Raw genomic sequence first — 12895 nt, forward strand, 5'->3', positions numbered from 1 at the left:
TGCATGCTGTACTATTTTTGCTATCCTAATTTAATTTTTTATTTTCTGATTCTGTATCTGCCCTTGTACTTAACCTGAAAATTCTTCAAAAACTTTTACAACCTTCCGGTTTAGGGTTCCCCCCCCCCCATTTTGAAGCAGATCCCTATGTTTTTATCCCTTACACATAGCCCTGTCCAAGGGGGGGCCCCTGTAGTCTCTGGAATGTTCTCACCCCCAACCTTGTTCTGATTGGAGATCAAAGGAAGCAGCACCCACCTGTCTAAACTCTGATCTCCATCCATCCAGGTGTCTTCCAATTAGCATATTAACCCATCCTAGTAACTGTTGAGACTTCAGTATTTTATAACTAGTGTAACTATTGCAGCAAAGTAAAAACATTATGTACAACAGATGAAGTAAAAATTTGTCTGGGATATATGAATAATTTTTGTGTGTCTGTAACTTACTTTAAATGTTTCAACGTTGTATATATTATCTTAACACCAAAGATATATTAATTTAAAGTATATCACAGGAAAGTTATAATAATGAAATTATGGAGAATACAGTTCTTGAGTGTACTAAGATTTATCGGCATGTTTTCAACATTACACAATGAAAATTCTATTTCTTCTCAGTAGGAAGGTAGTAGCACAAAGCGAATAAGTACTAAACTCTACCTGTGCTCCATAATGATGCTTCTATAATAAAGCACTTATTTTGCTCAGTCTCATAGTTGATAAAAATCTTAGTCGACACAAGTTTTCTAGACAATTCTTTCACTGTGTCATTAATAGTCATAGTTCCTGGTTTTCTCTCTTTGACTCAGATGAAGCACTATAAAAGCAAGGCCACAGACTCAGAAATCACTTTATAGCAGGCAGCATGACTTGGGTTCTACAACTTTTTCCATGAGACAGGAAGCAATTGAATGTCTCCGTGGCTTTATTGAAAGTTTTTATAAGTCTAGACAAAAACCTACACAAAAACAGCTTGCAACCCTGCAACTACTGAATGACTGCGTGTAGAATGACTCTCCATGGAGAGCCATTAATTCCGTGAGACCCCTGATCCCCAAAAGTAGGCCATTTATTTGTTTGTAACTCACTTACAATTCCAAATATTTTTAGGTCTTGATTTAAACCTTACTAAACTGGAAATTTTATAAACTATTAAAAAAAACATGATATTATTACTTTATTTTATACTTTACTCCACTTGTAAAACTGTTTCATAAATTAACATTTTGATGTTTTCATGTTTTGGTTTTTTGCCTACATGCAAACAGGCTTTATTAACATTTAAATAGGATAACTATTGCATAGAAATGTATAATATTTGAAATGCTTTTCATAAAATGAGAATTTTTTTAAAGTCTATGGAAAAACTAGGACAGAGTGTTAGGCAATATCTAAGATGTCTTTGTAAATTATCAGTGCTATTGTTATAATTAATTATCCATTTACATGTTTGAAACTGCCTCTTATAAAAACATAATAAGTCAAATCTCTTTGGCTTCCAATAAACTGTGGTTCAATCCTGCGTGTTGTATCTGTATTGCTCGGCCTGATAATGTTTGAATGGGTTATTGGAAGAATGGAAACTTAGGTTAACTAGAACAACTAAGAGAAAGCACCAGACCTAGCTTAGGTACAAAGCAGTAATTCAATAGAAGGACACAAAAATTCTCCTGGAATGAAGTCAATCTCTTTGAAGTTTCTACAAACAGAACATTGTTAAAAGTCCAAACTCTTCATTTCCCTGCACATCTCCCAGATATTTTCCTCTAGCAGATTAACTTCCTTTGTTTCTCTCATCCAAAGGACAGGTAAATCATTATCTTCCATGTTACAGGCCCAGCCTTGGTCTTCATTCTAAATATGAAGGAGCGAATACTGTTGACCCTTCACTACTCCCTCTTGGCCCAATTATTGATGAAGAGTGGCCAAGGTCACATTCTACCCAAACATAACAGGGCAGTGTGACGTGGGGTGGAACATCCCTTTGGATTGGAGGTGGTTTTAGAAAAAAGGAGAATCCCAGTAAACTGGGAAGGTACCCAGTAAAAACTGATTATAATTCTAAGAACTTATGAGCTCATTAATGAAAGAGTTTTCCTTGAACTATTTTGAAAGGTGCTCTTGTAGCACACAGGAGCTTTACCTAATAAAGATTAGGTAAATACGGTCCCTACACACAAAGTACTTACCAATGAATATGAGTACTCAAGAATTTTTCTAACTACCTCACTGTCTGCTATAAGATTCCCATATATTCATCATACAAAGTGAATATTTACTAACTTAAAAAGTATTTATTTAACTTTTTAAGTGTATGTGTAATGCACAACTAGATACATGTGAATATTTGCTAACAATGGTGTCAGTGGACCAAAGAGCAAGAAGAGGTAAAATATTTAAAGGCAGGGAATCATTAACTTAGTGGGTAGCGTGAGTCCTGTTTTACAGATCCAGGTTACCTCTGAGATTTTTTTTAAAAAAGGAGCTGATTCAATAACTCTTTTAAAAGGTCACGAAGGCTAGCTTTTGGTAGTCACCAGCTATTTTGTTTTTATTGTTTTGCACAATGGTTTGAAAACAAAGTCCACGTTTACAGGGTTGAAGGCGTGGGGCAAGTCACCTACACAATGAAGTGGCCTCCTGCTGTTGATCCTTGCTCTCACCTTTTAAAGCTTAGGTCAGGTCACACCAGCCTCAACCCCAAATGTCCCCAGGACTTCACATCTGGGAGTGAAAGACAAAAGCTTTCTCAAGACCCCACATAATTTGCTCCTCCTTCTTGACTCTGAACTGACCTAGAACTCTCCCTCACCCTTTTCCCTCCAGCACACTGCCCTGCTCGCTGCCCTCCACACCCCCTCCGAGCTTGCACGCTTGCTGGTCCGTTTCACAACAGTGCCCCTCTCTCAGGGTTTTGCATGGCCTCTGCCCTCACTTTCAAGTCCAAAATAGCCATGCTTTTCCCACACCCCAGCCTTGTCTGTGCTACCTGCTTTGACTCTAAATCTGGCCTACTCTACATGCACTAGAACCGAAACAGGAGGAACTTAGTGTAATTACAACTTTTGTAATAAGGAGCATTTTGAGGCATTTTATAAAAACATAGGGTAGCTATGAGTTCATATTGGGAGACCATTTAAAAGTGTTAGGGTGGGGGTAGTTGTCAGGGGGAATAGAGATGACTGTACTTAAACAACAATAAAAAATATTTTTAAAAGAATCATAAAATACCCCCAGCAACCACACACTGATGTCTCTCTCTCTCTCTCTGTCTCTCTGTCTCTCTCTCTCCCCCCTCCCTTGCCTCCCTAAAAATAAATAAAATCTTAAAAAAAAAAGCTTTAAAAAATCATAAAATAAATAAAATAAAATGAAATGAAATGAAATGAAATAAAATAAAATAAAATAAAAAAATAAAATAAAATAAAATAGTGTTAGGTTCTCACCTTTCTGGAGAGTTTATGAGCAATGTAGCCTAAGTTTAGCAAATGAATTGAGATTACTTCAGATGGCCAGAATATGACAGGCAAGTTCTGAGGAAGCCAAAGTGTTATTCAATAGGCCATGAATGGAGTATATGTGATTTGGTACCAGAAGAACAGAGTTCAGACCTGGTGTTGCCACTTTCTCTGCTTGTAATGTTTGGCAAGGTCATATAATAGGACAAAAGATATTAATACTAGCAGTTTAAAAATACAGAGTTGGAGGCCCTGGCTGGCATAGGTCAGTGGATTGAGCGCGGGCTGGGAACCAAAGTGTCCCAGGTTCAGTTCCCAGCCAGGGTACATTCCTGGGTTGCAGGCCATAACTCCCAGCAACCACACATTGATGTTTGTTTCTCTCTCTCTCTCTCTCTCTCTCTCTCTCTCTTTCTCTCTCTCTCTATCTCTCCCCCCTCCCTCCCTCTATCCCTCCCTTCCCTCTCTAAAAATAAATAAAATCTTTAAAAAATAAGCTTTAAAAAAATCTTTAAAAAATACACAGTTGGTTTACAGTTGTATGTGAAACACAGAGTTTATTTTCATATTATCATTTATTAATTATTGTATAATTGTCCACACTAAGAACAGTAAACCTACTTTTGCTCCACCCTGTATATGAATACGTGAATTACCTTTTTAAGCCATGTATACTTCTTTTTTTTAAAGGCAACCAGAACTTGTACTGCCTAGCTCATTTAGTTGTAGTGAAGACAAAATAAAATATGAAAATGCTCTATAAGCTGATAATAAAATAATTTATATTACCTATTGTTATTCCTGGTAATCAGGAAAGTAATAAAGTGAACACATAATTGAAAAAATTTATACAACCTAGTTGGACAGAGATACTGGTCAACAGCTTGATATGCACAAGTCTAATCACAATATAACTGTAAAAGTATAATAAAGAAGAATTAATAGTAGTAATTCTTATCAAAGATTACTAGGTGCCAGCTACTGAACTAAGAATCTTACAGCAACATCTGCCTGAATAATTACAGCAATCCTATGAGTCAAATGACTATTACTGTAATTTTACAAATGAGAAAACCAAGAGTGAGCAGCCAAATTTCATGAATCTAGTAAATACTTAAGCAGTAACTGGAATCGGAAAGTTAATTAGTCATTTGTTATTTTACACACTCATATTGATATTATGAGTCTAAACCTGTAACAATATGTACCCTTAATACAGCCCATTCATATTTCCTCTTTGTAAATGGAAATATAAAAGGTAAACAAAATTAATTAACATTCAGATTAAAAAAACATGCACATTCCTTCACACATAAAAAAAGAAAGCTGTTAATGGTCAGAAAAACACGAGGTTGGGGTTATTTGTGTAAATTTGAAGTAACTATACACAATAGGATACACCCTTAGTGGCTTTTGTAAATTTTATTGTAGGATGTGCATCTTAAGGAATTTGGAGGAAAAAACTCTTCAGCAGTTCCAGCCCAGCTGTCCCTTATGGAGCGTAATGGCTCTTTGGCCCTTTGCTCCACCAGAGGTCACTGCACCACCTGCCAGGCAAGGCCCGAAGGTTAACTGAAGGTGGGTCCTTCCTTCCCCAGGGGTGACCTCCATGCACACAGTGACTCTGTGGGTCCCAAGGGAGGATGATCTGTCAGTATAAGTGAGATTTCTATTACCACGGAATTCACAGAACATGAAAGGAGGTGATTAATTATCCAGGCCCTAGAAATTATAATACATTTCTTCTCATGCTCGATTATATGAAAGAGAACAATAGGAAATTTGAAAAACTGTGCTTTGAATGTGGTTGAAACCCAAGGTCTAGAATATAAGAGAACTGCCATTACCTTTGATTTCTTTCACCATCTGAAAGATCAGCTCTGCTTTGAAATACTTTCAGGTTCTACATACCTGTTTTTTTTTCCCCTGATGTTATTTTAAAATTCAGCATTGATGGCAAAGAAGGGTTCAACAATTTAAGGGAGGCGAAGAAAACATATTTAGTGGGGAAACAGCCATCTGATTGTGAACTAGCTCTCGCCTATTAAGCAGGATCGTTTGGTCCCGTCTCATAACTATGGAAAAGCAGGAGGCAGTTTTGGACAGGAAAAATCAGAGCTGGGAGGAGGGGGGCATGGGAAGGTCTGGTTTGTATATGTGACATCCTTCTTACTGGCACCATGCTCAGAAAACTCTCCATGCCCCTTTGAAAGGCAGAGGCTTATAAAAAGCTCTAAAGAGATCTACGTTCTTGACAGAAGATAGGAGAAACAGGATAGTCTGAGCAGTCATAAGACTAGATCAAACCTGACGGTGGATTCAGATCAGGGCTGTGGGCAGGTCTAGGAGGAAGAGTGTGATGATGTTCGGAGGAGGCGCTGACCATGAGGTTCTTGGAGAACATGGCGGGGGGAGGGGAGGCAGGAGGCACAAATGGAAAAGTCTGTTTTATAAAGTGGGGCAGGCAGAACAGTAGAGGAAAACACCTGTTGCCTTAAGCCAGTGATTAATGATCACAGGGAACGGAAGATTTGGAGATTGAAAATAAATGTGGTAATTTGCCATATGGAAACAATGAAATATACATGAGATTTAACTAATAGCATTATTTATAATAGTAAACATTTAAAAGTAATCTGTATGTCTATTTACCTATATGATATATCATCTACATTACGTGTAATGTGTGTGGGTATGTATATATCCTAGAAAAATGTATAGTAATTTAAATATATTTCTTACAAAATTTTAAATCTGAAAAAAGTTTAGATATTCATAAAGCAGCACCTACCCATATACTCATATATGTATATATATAAATAAATTACATATATACACATGTGTACAGATACAAAAGCAGAGAAGAAAATGAAAAAATATGTCAAAGTGTCAACAATGATTTTCCTCTGGGTAATGGAATTGTATATGATTTTAATTTACTTTATACTTTTTGATGTTTTTCAGATTTTTTTACAATACTAGATTGCTCCTCTATATTTTATGTTTTCTTAAATTTAAATGTCATTCATAGACATTTTAAAAGTTTCCAGTAATGTTAAATACTATTAAACAAGGCAGAACATTCCCCAACCCTCCCACCTCTTTGAGTCACGGTCTCTCAGTAGCACCGTATTGACTCAAGTTGAGAGAACCTGAGGAGTCCATAAATCACTGTGGAGTTGCTAAAGACACATGTACATGCCCTGGATTCATCTCCTCCGCTGAAAAGGGACAGTTCGAGTTAAACTCCAAAATCTGAGTGAGTAAGCAGTGGGAGCCCAGAGTATGTGAGGCAGCTGGATCCTGATAAATTGACAATAAACATCAGGAAGTGATACCACAGCAGATGTTTTAGGTAGTGAAAATTGGAGACAGTCAGCCTGGTTTACCCGTCTCCTCCTCGGGGGTATCATCCAGCCTTTGTCCATGATAAACTACTGAGCAAACAGCCATAGGCTCAGGCATGTGGCAACCTGGGGACAAAGGGTTTCCCAGAGCCAAATAAAAAAACAAGGATTCTGTATAATCTTAGTGGTTAAATTCTGAGATAAGAAAATGGGCCTCAAAGCTCAGATTTTTCTGGAAAAGAGACATATGCAAATCCTACATAGTTTATGATACAAACTGCCTGAAAAAAAACTGAGGAAAAATTTCATATTACCAACTTACACAGGCATGAGAAAACTTGTCCTGGACGTTTAAAATATCTGTGTTGTTTCACCAGAGATAATATTGGGCAAGCCTATCTTACTAGTTCTAAAAGGCTGCGTGATTCCGGCTTTAATATTCTCCATATGGGTGGACATAATAGGACATAATACATCACAACAGAATCTAAGTTGTTAAAGGACGGGTATCCATGGGAGATGGGAAGGCCCACAAGGACGGGAAGGCCCACAAGGACAGCAAGTCCTTGCGCGCCGACACACAGTGATGAGGCGCTATTCGGGCTGTGCTGACACCTCCCGTAAACATACAGACAAATATGGCAGAAGGTGAGAAGTCATGGGCTGCTTGGTGTAGTTTTTCTACGCTAATGAAGTCTAAATTTTGCCCAAGTTATCTGGGGAGAGGAAGGAGTGGAAACGCTAATTTAGCCTACCACGGATCTTGTTATCACAGAGAGCTGAGAGAACAATGGCCCATCTCTCGGGGTTTTGACAAGTGAGGGCACTGGCTTAACCTCAAAGCTCAGTGCATTTCCATAGTGTTTGCCACAGAGCAAATACTATGGCCCGGACTCATTTTCCACCACAAAATTAGGGGAAGCTTTTCTATTAAATGAAAGAAAGGTTTTGACCTCCAGTTAGAACTGTAGGGACCATTTGTGCCAGGACCAAGGAAGAGATGACGACCCAGAAAAAAAAGAGAGTAGAGTGCAGCGAAAGAAAGCTTTCAGAGTTTAAGGTAACTACTTCGCTCCTGCTGTTACTGTGTCCTTGTGACCGAAGAACCAACTGAAGCTGTTATAGTGGCTTCACGTTTAGCTAAGTGAGAGTATTCTACTCAGAAAACAACGCTTGCCAGAAACCCCTCAGTTTGCCAGCTGAAGACTCACAAAGAATGAAACAATGCACATATAGGCTGGAGCTCATGCTTTTTTTCACAGGAAAGGTTCAAGCACATTTTTAAGGCTCACTCATTCACCATGGACATACAGCATCACACTAGCATACGTGTTACTACGTTACGGTTAGATGCTCTGCCAATTTTAAGTTCAATGGCCTGAGGAAAAAAATAGGGATTCTGATGCTCTGTCTATGGGTCCCAAGCTTCCTACAGAACGGATAATATAAACTGTAATCAATCAGATAATTGAATTTAATAGCCCAATGAGGAGTACAAAAATTAGCTGGAACATTTTCTGAAGGTTGTACCACTAACAGCAAGGAACCAATCCTCTGGGCTACATTGAACAAAGCCAGATAATGAGGGAAACTGATGTATAGATAGTTCTGCTGTCTGACAGAAGAGAGGGTCTCCAAGAGGACAGAGTAGCTAACAAAGTAACATTATTTGTACAGGAATAACACAAATCCCCAGTGAATCCAGGGTAGAAATCCCAAAACTAACTCATGCTGTCTAGAGCTGCTGCTACCTACTTATGAGAGCTCTTCATGGTGACTTTGATTCTTGAGACTGGACTCTGAATTGTCCTCCCAACAATCCCTATAGATCCTCCAAAATAGTGTATAAGAATACAACATTAAGGCATTTTGCAGATACAATTAACATAGAAGTGGAAATAGACAGCTCATCGGGAAAACATGATGTGTATTGCAAATCTCCATGAGACTCCAAGTGACAAGAATGTAACCTAAATATGCTCCAGGAAAAAAAGAAAAAAATCAGAAGAAAAGGACAAAAAAAAAAAGGAGAAAAAAGAAGGAAAGAAAGAAAAGAATTGTTTCTTTAATTAAACTGAAAAACCCAGGGATACTATCTTTTTACTCTGCGTGGTTCTGTTCTCAGGCAGATTTCCACAGTGACAAAATGGCTCCCAGCAGTTTCAAAAACACTAGTTTAAAATATGACTTCTTTCTTGAGGACTCTAATGAAAGTTCCCCAACTGAGACTCTTTGGTTTTCATCAGGTTTCATGGCCATCTCTGAACGGCTGTGGCTGGAGGGATGTAATCCTCTGTCTGGGCCTGGGACATATTCCCCCACCTGAATGCAAAAGGGTCAAAACGAGTCAGGAAAATCAGGAAATAAAAGTGAGAATGCATGTTATGCGGGCAAAAAGGATATAGATTTCATTTTCAACAAGCGAACAGAAACAACACGAATACATCTCAGCGGTGGCCTCTTCCAGGAAGCTCACACTCTTGCCCTATTCCCGGCACATCTACCAACCAAACGAGCCTGGCTCCAGCCTCCTCCTCATTCATCTCTCTTCTATCAAGAATGGGTCATTGTCAAAGGCAGGAAATGGTTTTTGGCCTCAGTCCTAATGGGTGGAGAGTTTTGGGTGCAAAGTTAAAACCTGAATCAGTAGTAGTGGGATCTGCTCCCACACATTTGGCAGGTGAAACCAGTCTGGGGCCAGTTTTATTTGGTTACTGCCCGAGGAGGTGATATTACATTGGGATTCAGGGCAAAAGCCACACCGCGTTGAATAATAGGCCTTAGCCTGGCCTTGCCCTCTGTGCACATATCTCTCGGGCATATTGCGTTTGGAGCAGTGTGGGTTGAAGGAAGGATTCAAGTAGTTGGTATCCTGGGTCCTGGCCCAAATACCGTCTCTTTTCACGCTTTAACATGATTTACATCGGGCTCGGTTTCTGGAGGTTGTTTATGTGCAGGGAACTTGAAATTAGGAGGAAAGTGCTCCAAACGAGAGAGTGAGACTCAGGCTCTAGGAAAGGCCTCGGATGTTTATATAAAACTGCAAGTGCAGCTGCGCCTGCTGAGTAATATCCCACATGCAGCAAGCAGGATCTGGTGTTAGTGGGGATGGGGATTTATTTCTCCTTCCAGACAGGCTCTCTTGGGAACTCTAAATGGTAAAAGCAGTGAACTTCCATATGGGCTGGGGTAGGCCATAAGTAGTCTCTGCATATGGGATTTTTTTGGCCATGAGCCTCCTCACCTCACTTTGAACTCTGTATTTCCTTTCCTTTGCCAGCTGTAGCCTGCATCTAGGATCAACGACGGATTTGTGGCGGGGCTGAACGGGGGGATTCTTGGAGCCTGCTTGAAATATCTCCTAAGAATCCATTCTGTCACTGGTCAGTCCATTAGGTGAAGGTTCATCCCTGAAGCCTTACAGGGGAAGGTCAGAGAGAGATGGGAAAGGAAAACATTTTGTTAATATGCATAACTTGACCACAGCAGAGCTAGAGCCAGCCCCGCTTCATGCTCTTCTGTTAGAGATCCATACAGTGCCTTCGATAATCCCTCAGCTTGGTGGCAGATTGCAGACACCTCCTTTGTGTATTCAGCCAAACTGAGTGAAAGATTTCATCACTTGAAATATGCTGCTGCTTCTTCTTCTTGGACTAGGATTGTGAATTGAAGCTGGGGCAAAGGGCGGGGGTTGGAATCAGAAATGATTCACGCAGATGGTATTTAACAAATAAAATCAAAGCAGGAAGAATTGAAGCATTTATATGTATCACTCACATAACACACCTCAGGAGGAACACAGTTGAGGGCAGGTCTGGTGACCTCTTGTCCATCAGGCAACCGGTCTCTTCTTTCTGATGTATCGCCCAACAACATGACACCCGTACCTGAGATTCACTTTACCATTGCAAAGGGCCACTGGCGCTCCAAGCGTGCAAGAATAAAAATGCCAGCTATCTGTATCCTTCAAGTGATTTTCCTAGTTTTGCTAGTGAGTGTCATACTGCCTCCACGTGCTGCCAGCCAGCTGGAAATGTGTCTTCCAGTTAGGTGCAATGTCAGTCCTGATCAAATGTTTTCAGACCAACAGTCCTTGCCACCCACCTCTTCCACTCAAGAAGTATCAGCATTCCTAGTTCACTAAGGCATTGCCATGAAGTCTACTGGGTTAAAAGAGAAAACAAAAGCTGAAGAAGATATTGGCCCCTTGAAGGAGTTTAAGATATTATTTCTCCTTATTCCAATATTTTTTCCTTCTCCTCCAGAAATTTGTTTAAATCAAAGGAAAAAGTGTATTGGGCCACAGCACTCGCACTGGCTCTCTCACTTTGACAAAAAAAGAATGCATCTATCAGAGCCGAGGAGTGCACACTTTCTCTGTGCTCTCTCCCACAGAGTCAGCCTACTCACTAGAGTAGGATAAGCTATTGTGCCAAAGAACAAGGTGCTTTAAGGTTGATACTATCCATCCCCAGCTTTGCTACATATTACGAGAACTATATTCTTCAGCTCCCTTCACCTCTGGATTTTTGATAGGAGCAGATGATTAGGGGAAGAATGGTGGATATCCCATCACCTTTGATTTCTGTCACTTCTCTTTCTAGTTCCCACCAAATAGCCTTTCTGTGTATTGTTCCACTTTCTATCAGGAAGGCCTCGCTGTCATTGTAGCTTTCATTGTATGCCTCAGCTTCTGGGTAACACCATCTCCTCCCATTGTCCTTCTATCCCATAGGTATTACTTTCTTATACGAAATCTCTGGGTTGCCTTACTGCCTTGGGTTTGCTGTGTACTTTTGCATCACCTATGCAACCAATTTTCTGTATTAAACGTACTGCATTTGAACAATCTGAACTGCTTTCTGGCAAGTTCTTGACTAATAAAAGTTATTCTTCAATAATCAACAAGTTCCCAAATCTCAGTAGCTTAACATGCAAAATCTTGTTTCCTATTCACATAGTACTAATGCAGGGTGGCCACCTTCCACATGGTGAATCAGGAGGCCAGGTGGCTTTTATTTTTAATTATGACATTTGCAGTATTTGGTTTTTACATAATTGTGGCAAAGGAAGATAATGAATAAAGAATTCAAATCTACAATTGTTTTGCTTGATCCACAAGTGATGTGTGATAATCACACTTTTGCCCATTGGGCAGGGCTAGTCATATGGCTCATATGATTACTAGAGACTATTGGAAGTGACCATTTTGTGTATGTATGTGTATACATATATGTACCCCCACATATGTACATGTTTAAACATGCACACACACACAGATAAACTAAGAAAGGTACAAGATTTGGGCAACCTGGATTGTTAATTCAAGGCAAGTATGATCACCGGTATCTCTTTCTGAAAAACACAACTTTACATGTGACAACGACTAACCCATTCAACTGGTTATTTTTACATCTTTCTTCCTCAACATCCAAAATCTTCTACAGTAAAAATGTCGTAGAATTATTTCTCAGTGTATGGAAAAATGGTACTTATCTTTTTACTACAGCTTCTGTCTTTTCCTCTCTCAGATCTAGTCCAACTTGTTGAAAGTCAACGTGAAATCTAAGCAACACTTGCCCCTGGAAATATGTCATGATTTTTCTTAAGAGAAAGCAAACAGCCCTGTCCAAGTTCATAATATAATTACAAGTCCAAGTTTTTAAGAAGTTTAAAACTATGAAAACTTAATATAAAAATAAATGTTAATGGGAAATAATTACTGCATATAGTTGAATAAATTCCAGACACACCCACATAAAAAATTCCCTAGAGTTCCATTCATGCTAACTTTTCATTGGCTTCATCCAAAGACGTAGAGTTTTCTCATACAGACCTTGAGATGCAGTACTCCCCCTCTATATTTATGGGCCAGATCTCTTCTGTGACTTTTTTTTTTCAAGCTTTATTTAAGGGCAATGATCCATGATGGATTTTTAGGTTTTGTTGCATGGAAGCAGCCACATCCATGGACTACATGTAGACTTCAAAAGCAGTGATCTTTGGCCCTGGCTGGCGTAGCTCAGTGGATTGAGCACGGGCTGGGAACCAAAGTGTCCCAGGTTCGATTCCCAGCCAGGGTACATTC

General features: G+C 39.4%; 1 pseudogene; it reads right to left on the bottom strand.

Moving 5' to 3' along the window:
- Positions 1-8928: 8928 nt before the first annotated feature.
- Positions 8929-12895, bottom strand: part of LOC114508447 — a 106175-nt pseudogene continuing 102208 nt past the window's right edge.

This window comes from Phyllostomus discolor, chromosome 11 (genome assembly GCF_004126475.2).
Source record: "Phyllostomus discolor isolate MPI-MPIP mPhyDis1 chromosome 11, mPhyDis1.pri.v3, whole genome shotgun sequence".
Classification (NCBI taxonomy): domain Eukaryota; kingdom Metazoa; phylum Chordata; class Mammalia; order Chiroptera; family Phyllostomidae; genus Phyllostomus; species Phyllostomus discolor.